Source organism: Rhineura floridana, chromosome 1 (assembly GCF_030035675.1).
Source record: "Rhineura floridana isolate rRhiFlo1 chromosome 1, rRhiFlo1.hap2, whole genome shotgun sequence".
Classification (NCBI taxonomy): domain Eukaryota; kingdom Metazoa; phylum Chordata; class Lepidosauria; order Squamata; family Rhineuridae; genus Rhineura; species Rhineura floridana.
In genome coordinates, this window is record NC_084480.1 from 148,837,043 (window position 1) to 148,847,084 (window position 10,042).

Sequence of the window (10,042 nt, forward strand, 5' to 3'; positions counted from 1 at the left end):
TATTAAACTTCTCATCTGCTGACCTTCAGTTTAGGCATATTCAACAAAAAATTGTATTCCCAAACCACGTTCCAGAAAGGCAGCAAACCAGAAAACAGAATTTCCAAACAGATAGGACTAAAACAGGTTTATTGTCACATAAGTTTTTCTGAGACATAGTAACGATATGATCACATATATAAACACACATACTCTGATTACCAAGAGATGAAACCATTTTTATTTTTACAAAGTAAAACCAAACGGTCAAGCAATGCAAGAGATAGCAGAAAGTGTCTCATGGTATTATGAGGGGCACAAATGAATAGAGAATTAAATCTACTGATAAGAGATCTTGTCAGCAGGTTGTAACCCACTCCTAAGCAGCATTGCAATATCAATAGTGTACTGTAAGTAAACAACTAAATAAGGAGAAATTATTTCTATAAAGAATGAGCTAGAAATTCTTAGGATTTATTAAGACCAAATTCCACCGTTTTCAAGTCTGCTTATGTTCCAATTTGATATAGGCATTTTTTAAAAAATGATCAATTTGGACATGTGATAGTGATTAAGAGATTTAGATAGACAGGCAGCTGTAGAAGATATCTAAACTCTCCTCCTCTTACCCACCCGATCCCCGCCTGTGGTTTCCCTGCCACTTTGCCTTGCCAGTTTATCCATTGCCTCGCTATATTTTATTTTTATCCTTGGAGTTTTTGCATTTGTCCTCTCATCCCCTGGAGCACACAATCAGGACAGGCTTTTTAAGAGGGAAGGGTGATAATGTAGCTCATTATCCCCCCACATCTACACACACACATACAGAGTGAAGCTATCCTGTTCTCATAAATCATCTGTGGTGAAAACACTTTTGTGACTGGAGCTGTAAACACACTAGTTGCCAGAACAAAGCATTTCCATTAGTCGCACCTTGAGGGGGAACGGGTTGATCTGCCAATCAGTTGCAAAATCTCTTTGAAGCTGAATTAAAAATCAACAACACTCAGGTGGCTTCCACCAGGTTTTCCAGTAAAAAGGGATGGGGTTTGACTAGCGTCGTGCGCTCCCGTTTTCAGAAGAGAGAGTTGGAGATGCACTGGGACCGGAAGAACAGTGAGTACATTTCTACCCTGGATCAGGGCTTAAGAACATTAGAAGAGTCTTGAGGTGGGATAAGCTCCCAGTGGGCCACCATACATAGCTGGTGGGCTGCATTTGGCCTGTGGGGGAAGGATTGCAAATTGGGCAGGCTTGGATTTAATGAGCCACAACTCTGTTACAGCAAGATGTAGTATCAGATCATTCAGCAAACTCCAGCTCAGCAACCATATTTTGCTTGTGGTCAGAATCGTGAGGTCAGAAATGTATACTATAACAATGCAGTGTTGTTGTTATACACTCCCTAGTCTTATGAACAATAAGAACTTCAGGGATGCAGCAATGCTCCGGTTTGGTTATCTTTAGAATGAGGTGAGTGGAGGCTAGTGTTTTGTATCCCATTTTGGACCGGTTTCCTGGTCGAGCCGATGGAGTTCTTTTGAAAGTATGTTTAAACAGTAATAGTCCCTATGTCATTGTATATGTTGCCAAATTTGTAAGCATTGTTATTGACACTAGGGCTAAAATGCTTGCTGATTAGCAGTTCATTAGCAGTTGCTCTGGCTTTAATCAATTGTTTGTAACTGTTGCTGGATCAATAAACATATTCAATAGTGGATGTCCAGCCTTCCAGACAGCCATCCAGCCTCTGGGGGCAGCAGCTAAAGAACTGTGGAGGTGAGAGAGGACAGACGTGTGTGTGTGTGCGGTGGTCTCTGCCACCCTTCCCGTCTCCCTTACCAGCAGAGAGACCACCACTATCTTATGGATAAAAAGAATTATGCTACTATTGTGTGTGATTTTTAATGTTGTTTTAGGCTACTTATGTGCGCAACAGCCAAGGCCAACACCTTGTAGGCATTCTAGCTTTAAAAAAAAAAAGTAACTTAACTGTAACTGTAGTGACTACTTTTGAGTAATGGTAAAGTAATCAATTCCTTTCAGGACAAATGTAACTGTAATGGTAATTTATTCCTTTTTGAAGCCATGAAACTGTAATTTATTCCTTTTTAAAAGTAATCTTCCAAACTCTGGCTGTCCCTGATCTAGACGTTCAAGTGCTCTCTTCACAAGATACCCATTATTATTTGCTTAGGACGATGGATTAATGTAAAGTCTTGAGACTTGAAAAGTATTTATTTACAAATATACTGGTTTAGCATAGGTGGAGGTTCACAGCTTAGGGCTCAATCCAATTTACCTATCTGCCAGGCTGCGATGAGTTGGATGCCGCAGAGCCTGGGCTGTGCTGGAAGCAGCAATCCACCTTGGCTGAGCTGTGGCACTGACCTTCAGACTGATCAATGTGCTTGCTTTTTCACAGACCTAAGATTAACACATTCAACAGCTGGGAAGAGGAAGGAAGCTAAGCCCTGATTTCCAAAAAGCAATCTCCTTCCAGAAGAATCCAGCAACAGAAAAGTACTTGGCCACTTTATAATCCCCAGAAGTCCTATTGGTTCCATTCATCCCTCTACTATCCAAATGTAAGTCTTACAATCAAGAATCTCAAGGCTAGAAGAGATCCCAAGAGGGCATCTAGCCCAATCCCATAACAATATAGCATCATAGAGTTGGAAGGGGCCTTGTAGGCCATCCAGTCCAACCCCATGCTCACAGCAGGAAATCCACAGCTAGAGAATCTCCCGCAGATAGCTGTCCAGCCTCTGCTTGAAAACATCCAGCGAAGGGGATCCCACCACCTCCCTAGGCAGTCGGTTCCATTGCTGAACTGCCCTTACTGTCAAGAAGTTCCTTCTAATGTCCGATCTGAATCTACGCTCCTGCAACTTAAAACCATTAGACCTAGTCCTACCCTCTGGGGCAGCAGAGAAAAAAATCTGTACCCTCCTCTATGTGACAGCCCTTCAGGTACTTAAAGAGTGTAATCATGTCGCCCCTCAGCCTTCTCTTCACCAGACTGAACATGCCAAGTTCCTTCAACCTTTCCTCATAAGACTTGTTCTCCATACCGGCTATCATCCTCGTCGCCCTCTTCTGAACCTGCTCTAACTTGTCTATATCTTTCTTAAAATGAGGCGCCCAGAACTGAACGCAGTATTCCAGATGAGGCCTGACTAATGCAGAATATAGTGGGACTATTACTTCCCTCGACCTGGAAACTATAGCTCTGTTTATGCATCCCAAAACCGTGTTTGTCTTTTTTGCCGCAGCATCACACTGCTGGGTCATGTTCAACTTGCGATCCACTACAATTCCAAGGTCCTTCTCACACGCACTACTGCTAAGCTGGGTTATTTCCCATCCTGTACCCGTGCATTTTGTTTTTGTGGCCTAAATGTGAGTTTGGGGGTTGGAATGGATGATTCCTGTGGGTCCCCTTCCAGCCTCTGATTTGGAACCCTGTGCCTTGGGGTGAGGGGCTGGCTGTGCTGACCAGATGAGTTTCTTTTGTTAAGCTAATAGAGTGGCCAGGTTGTTAACGGGTCTGCTGAGAGAGGTTTGTGCTTTTAGTGTGTGTTGAGTTGTGTCTGGAGAAAGGCTGGGAACTGGAGGAAGGCAGAGACACTGTCTCTCTGCACCATGGCTTTTGGATGCCTCCTGTAACATTAATGGGAAAGCTGGATATTGGACTGCTGATGCCTTGAACCCCTCCATCCTAAGCTCAGGTTGGAATGTGGGTAAATAAACAAACCATATTTCATAAAGACACCACAGTCTCCGCTGACCTTCTTCCCAAGGGAACCAAACCCAGGGTGAGCACAGGGACCCCTGAAATCTCACCGCTCGGAGATTGGGGAGGCGCACAACACTGGTGTCAGAAGTGGGATTAAATTTCCTGGAAGAAGCATTGGGAGCAAGGTGTGCCTGAGTCAAAATGGAGGGAGAAACAGCAATCTTGGAACAGCTAAGATTGATGTTCCAGCCGCAAAGGGAATGAGAGCGCCAGGAGGACCGACAGCAAAGGCAACGAGAACACCAAGAGGACCAGCAGCAAAGGTAACGGGAGCAGCAGCAGCACTGGCAACGAATGAGGGAGATATTGGGAAGTACCTTTGGAGAGGAAAAGGAGACCCCATGTGAGGAGGCGAGAGCCCTGCCTGACCAGCTGCTAGAAGGGGTCGAGAGTGACCCAGCAGTCCAGCTGCAGAGCACCCAGACTGGGGTGGCTAAAGAGATCCAGAAAGTGGATGGGCAGCTGGAGGACTTGGACTGTAAGGGGTTGCGGTCAGTAGCAGAGGAAGAAGCAGCAGCTGTGATTGTCCAGGAGCCTGCCAGGGGGGAAGACAGCAGAAAGCTGGAAGTAAAGCCCCAAGAGTTGAAGGAGGGCAGGATGGAAAATGAAGAGGAAGATGCCTCTGAAGAAAGTGAGGTAGAGGCTGGAGAAGAGATGCTGCTCATAGATTTCTCTGCTCCATGTGTGCCTCCTGTTAAAGAAGTAAGGCAGGAGGAAGAAAAGGCCTTGGAGAAAGGTGAACTAGGGGCTGGAGAAGAACAGCTGTTGATGGATTTCTTTGCCCCGTGTGTGCCAGTTGTGGAAGAGAAAGTGCAGGAGGAAAAGTTGGAGGCATGTGCGTGAGAGGATCTCCCAGCGCCTAGGGAGATGGCTGTACAAGAAAAAGTGCAGGAGGAGAAGCCTGAGGTGGGAGTGCAAGTCCAAGAGAAGCTCCCAGTGCCTGAAGAGATGGGTAAGATCAAATCCCCAAGTGCCCCTTCGGTGCCCCATAATGGTCTTATAGGGTGGGATGCAGCTCCTATGATGAGTGCAATCCCTGAGCAAATTCCAGCAGTGAGAGGCACCCAGCTCCCTGTGAGTTTGGAGGGCAAGAGACACTGGGAAGGTTACCTGCCTCTGTTTGGGCCCATGATTCACACTGGAGATGGTGAGGGAGGACAGAGAAGATTTTTTTCTGCAAACCTGGGTGGGCTGGGCCAGCTAGTCCTGAAGAAGATGCCCCCAGATAAAGACTTGTGGCAGGACTATGATTTGGAGTTTGGGGCAGGAGATGAAGTGGACTGGCTTAAAGACTTTTCCCAGAGCAGAGACTGAAAAGAAAATGGCTACAGCCTGCCGTGTGCTGATGAGGAAACAAATCTATTCCTGGAGAGGAGTCCCAACACCCTGCAGACAGCAGCAGGGATCAGCTTGGACTGGGAACTCCATGAAGCCCCAAGACAAAGGGCCATGTGCTTGTGGGACTGTGTACTGATTTGCTGTAGGAATTCTTCTGATAGTTTTAGTATTGCCTTTTGAAATGCTGTCGATTTGTGCTTTTTGCATGCTCGTGGGGATATGTCTGAGCTGTTTAACGATTTCTTAGGAATTATGCTGATAGGTTTTTGCAATGAGGTTTTAATGTTTTAAGATTTACTATACTGTGTCTGTTAGATTGTGGGTGGGTGTACAACTGTTTGGGAGAGCAAGGGAAAAATGTGCATGTGGTTGAGGGTTGCTGTGCTGCAGTGGCACAAGACAGGATAAAGGAGCTCCAGTACTGAGGCTGAAATATTGCTTAAACATGTTGGGAACTTAGGACTGGGTAAGCTGTTTGGATGCAGAACTGTGAGGGGGCTCCAAGAAAGAAGAGGAAACCTAAAGAGAGAACAGATATTTGAAAACTTGCTGTAAAGGAATTGATTGTTTTTGTACTTATGTGGAAATGAACCTGTAATATGACTATGCTTTTAATGATGTATATTGCAATGTCTTACTAACCTGTATCTATTATTTCTTTGTAGGAGAAGCTGTTATTCTGTTGTTTGTTTGCAGGTCTGGGGCAAACCTTTTCAGGGAAGGTGGTAGTGTTGTGAGTTTGGGGGTTGGAATGGATGATTCCTGTGGGTCCCTGTGATGTCCCTGTATATAGATATTACTGTAAATATGGTAAGTGCAGGTTTATTAAAGTATATATGGTAAGTGGATTGAGTGAGAGGGGGCTAGAATGCTGGAGAATGCTGTATGATTGGCTGAGCATTTGAGTGGCTGAAGGTATAAATGAGAGTTCGGCTGGTTGAGTCGGGGGTTGATGATAGGGGGAGTTGGTTGTGGGCTGGATTGTATTAGGCTGGTATTGAGGCAGATTATATATGACTAGAAACATAAAGAATATATGAAACCATACGCTTGTTAAATATACCATAAGTAATCTTGTTATTTCCTGGTGTTTATAAATAAATATTTTCTTGGTTTACCAAAAGCCTGATCCTTGGCTGGGGCTTTCACAGACCAGAAGGGTGGGCAGGGTGTTTACCAAGGTGGAGAAACAGTATCAAATGGTGGCAGTGGTGAAGAGACAGTGTAACATCAAGTATCCAGAGCAACCCAGGGCTGTATGCTTTATAGACACAAAGATACAGGGGGGTTGTGGCCTGCAAGTGCACCCAGACACAAAGTAACAAGCAGTGGGATCTTGCGAGATCTGTGCTAGAGTCGGTGAGAGAACAAATAAAAACCAGGATCCTGACTGGTGGGACCTGACAGGTGGTATCAGCAGGAGGGATCCTGACAGTCCCCTTCCAGCCTCTGATTTGGAACCCTGTGCCTTGGGGTGAGGGACTGGGTCTGCTGGCCAGATGAGTTTCTTTTGTTAAGCTAATAGAGTGGCCAGGTTGTTAATGGGTCTATCAGGTGCCCAGCAACTGGTGAATGGGCCAGGAAGATCCTTTTGTCATTGAAACTCTTCAGGAGAGCCTCCCCTGCCCCCCCAGCTGCTGAGACAGGTTTGCGCTTTTAGTGTGTGTTGAGTTGTATCTGAAGAAAGGCTGGGAACTGGAGGAAGGCAGAGAGGCTGTCTCTCTGCACCAGCCTTTCCCAACCAGTGTGCCTCCAGATGTTGTTGGACCACAACTCCCATCAGCCTCAGCCAGCATTGCCAATGGTCAGGAAAGATGGGAATTGTGGTCCAACAACATCTGGAGGCACACTGGTTGGGAAAGGCTGCTCTGCACCATGGCTTTAGGATGCCTCCTGTAACACTGATGGGAAAGCTGGATATTGAACTGCTGATGCCTTGAACCCCTCAATCCTAAGCTCAGGTTGGAATGTGGGTAAATAAATAAACCATATTTCATAAAGACAGCACAGTCTCTGCTGACCTTCCTCCCAAGGAACCAAACCCAAGGCGAGCACAGGAACCCCTGAAATCTCACTGCTCGGAGATTGGTGATGCTCAACAATATGTTTGTGAATCAAGTGGACCAGGAGCCTGCTATACATGGATTCATGGGCAGGTTTTTCCTCCCAACGCTGCACTAGATCTATGTGAGTATATCAAATATTCTTACAATCCCCTTATGCATCTGATGAACTAGTTTCCTGCCTACAAAAGCTCAGGCCACAATAGATGCATTAGTCTGTAAGGCACACACTATACATTTAAAGCATTCTTATACCATTTTATTTATTTTTATTTATTATTTGATTTATATCCAACCCTTCCTCCCAATAGGAGCCCAGGGCGGCAAACAAAAGCACTAAAAACACTTTAAAACATCATAAAAACAGACTTTAAAATATATTAAAACAAAACATCTTTAGAAACAATTTTAAAAAAGCTTTTAAAACATCTTTTTTAAAAGGGTTTAAAAACATTAAAAATGATTGCAGTACAGACGCAGACTGGGATAAGGTCTCAACTTAAAAGGCTTGCTGAAAGAGGAAGGTCTTCCATAGGCGCTGAAAAGTTAACAGATGGCGCTTGGCAAATATTTAAGGGGAGGGAATTCCAAAGGGTAGGGGTCATTACACTAAAGGTCCATTTCCTATGTTCTGAAAGCTTTAAAAAAATGTTTTTAAAGATGTTTTGTTTTAATGTATTTTAAATTTTATTTTTATGATGCTTTAAAGTGTGTTTAGTGCTTTTGTTTGCTGGCCTGGGCTCCTGCTGGGAGGAAGGGTGGGATATAAATAAATAAATAAATACCTCAAGACAGTACCTAGAAACTCAGAGTGGTGTAGTGGTAGACTCTCAGACTGGGACCCAGGAGACCAGGGTTCAAATCCCAGCTCTGCTGTGAAGCACACTGGGTGACCTTGGGCCAGTCACTGTCTCTCAGCCTAACCTACCTCACGGGGTTGCTGTGCAGATAAAATATGGGAGAACCATATTTTTACACTACCCTGAGCTCCTTGCAGGAAAGGTGGGATATAACTGTAATAATAAATGAAACAATAAATAAAGACTCTCTTCCTCTGTGAGAGTAAGTGAGTGAGAGAGAGACTGCCAGCCTGCCCTGACTGAGGCAATACTTACCACTCCCTCCTGTAGAGGTTGGAGTGGAGTGTTATGTGAAGCAATGGTTTGTTCTGCTTCACTCACCTGAGCTATGCTCCTGTAAGGCAAATAATGGTCATGAGTATTTGGCCAGCTGTGGCAATGTGGTTTGAGTGCCTAGCCTTTGCCAACTGATCTGCATGAGAGATGCAGCTCTTGGCTATTGTGGGGAGATAGCGTGTTAGAGTTTAGGCAAAACACAGTTCTCACCAGTGGCAAGGGGTTGTGGGGGGGGGGGAGACATAGGATAGTCACAGCAGCTGTACTTTGTAGCATGGATTCCCCTTTGCCTTGCTTATGCGTGTGGGATGCCACATCTTGGCATTATGGGGGTGGAATGAGGTATGGTGTTAGGTGTGTGGGTCTCGAGCTTTGCAGCAAGGCTCTAGGAAAAGTGTTAAGAATGCAAGCAAATCCCTATCTGTGTTCAGCTGTCAGGCTATTATGTCTGAAACTTCCTTCTCTGCTTTTTTGTCCAAAGCTTCCTTTCTCTCTTTCCCATCACCGGAGTTCTCCAGTGTGCACACATGAAACTAGAATAATACACCCTCATGGTGTATACCCTGTCACCTGAGCCATAGGGACCCTGTGGGGGGGGTTATATAGGGGTGTTGGGGTACTGTGATGGGGCTCAGACTTCTGCTGCATTCTATACCCCATTGTGGTGATGTGAGCAGGATGTGGGGGGCTGGTGTTTTCCCCTCTCCATTGACTTTGATAGGAGGGATTTCCTTGTGCCAGCTCCATTGTAGTGTACAATTCTACTATTGGCAGGGCAGGGCAGGATCTGAAGGAGTATAAAATCTGGCATCAGTTTTCTCCTCTCCTATGCCGTCCATGTCCCACCTACCTTGCTGACCTGTTGGCAGAGTTGTGCCACTGCATATCCAAACAGTTGTGCGAGCCTATCTTCTGTGGTGGCAACACATCTCCTGTTCTGCTGGCATAGCAGGGCTTCTGACACATATCCTATAGCCTGGAGTGAGCAATTTATGGCCCAATGTAGCTTTCAGCCTAATTTCATGCAGGCCCTGGTAGGGTGATCAGATGCACAAGAGGACAGGGCTCCTGCACCTGTAACAGAAAAGGGAATTTCAGCAGGTGTGGCTTGCAGGACAAGCTATACCTGCTGAAATTCCCTTGCCTGCTAAAGGTGCAGGGGCTATGTCTTTTCCCCTCACCTGACCCTCTGCCTAACTTCAAAAGCCCTCCTCAGCGATCATTTTAGAGTTCTGGTAAGAGTGAGGTGTCCCGCATCTCCAGCAGCCTGCTGGGAGTGGGGGGAGAGAATGAATATGAACATAGGGTGGTAGAAAAAGAGGAACTCTGCCCATATTTGACTCTAGCCCCGTCCACTGCTGGAATGAGCCCCTTCACATATTAGCCAGGGGGAATGCAACTTTCTACAGAAAAGGCTGGCTGAGAGCATATAGAAGGGTAAGCCCCGTATCTCAAGTATAGAATTCCCTTAAGCAGCAAGTGAGAATAAATTTAAGCATCCCTTTGAAGGAAAATGGGAGATAAATGTCTTAGTGAAATTGTTTCTGTATTTTTAATTGGCATTGTTTTAGAATTTGTATTAAGTAGTAGTGAAAAAGCAGGCTAGAATAAACGAACAGAGTCATCCGTATCCTCTAAAGGAGACAAACTTTAAAAAAAACCTAAATGAATTATAGGCAAGTCAAAATGGGTATGGATATCCTTGCTTTTAACAAATTGAGGTACAG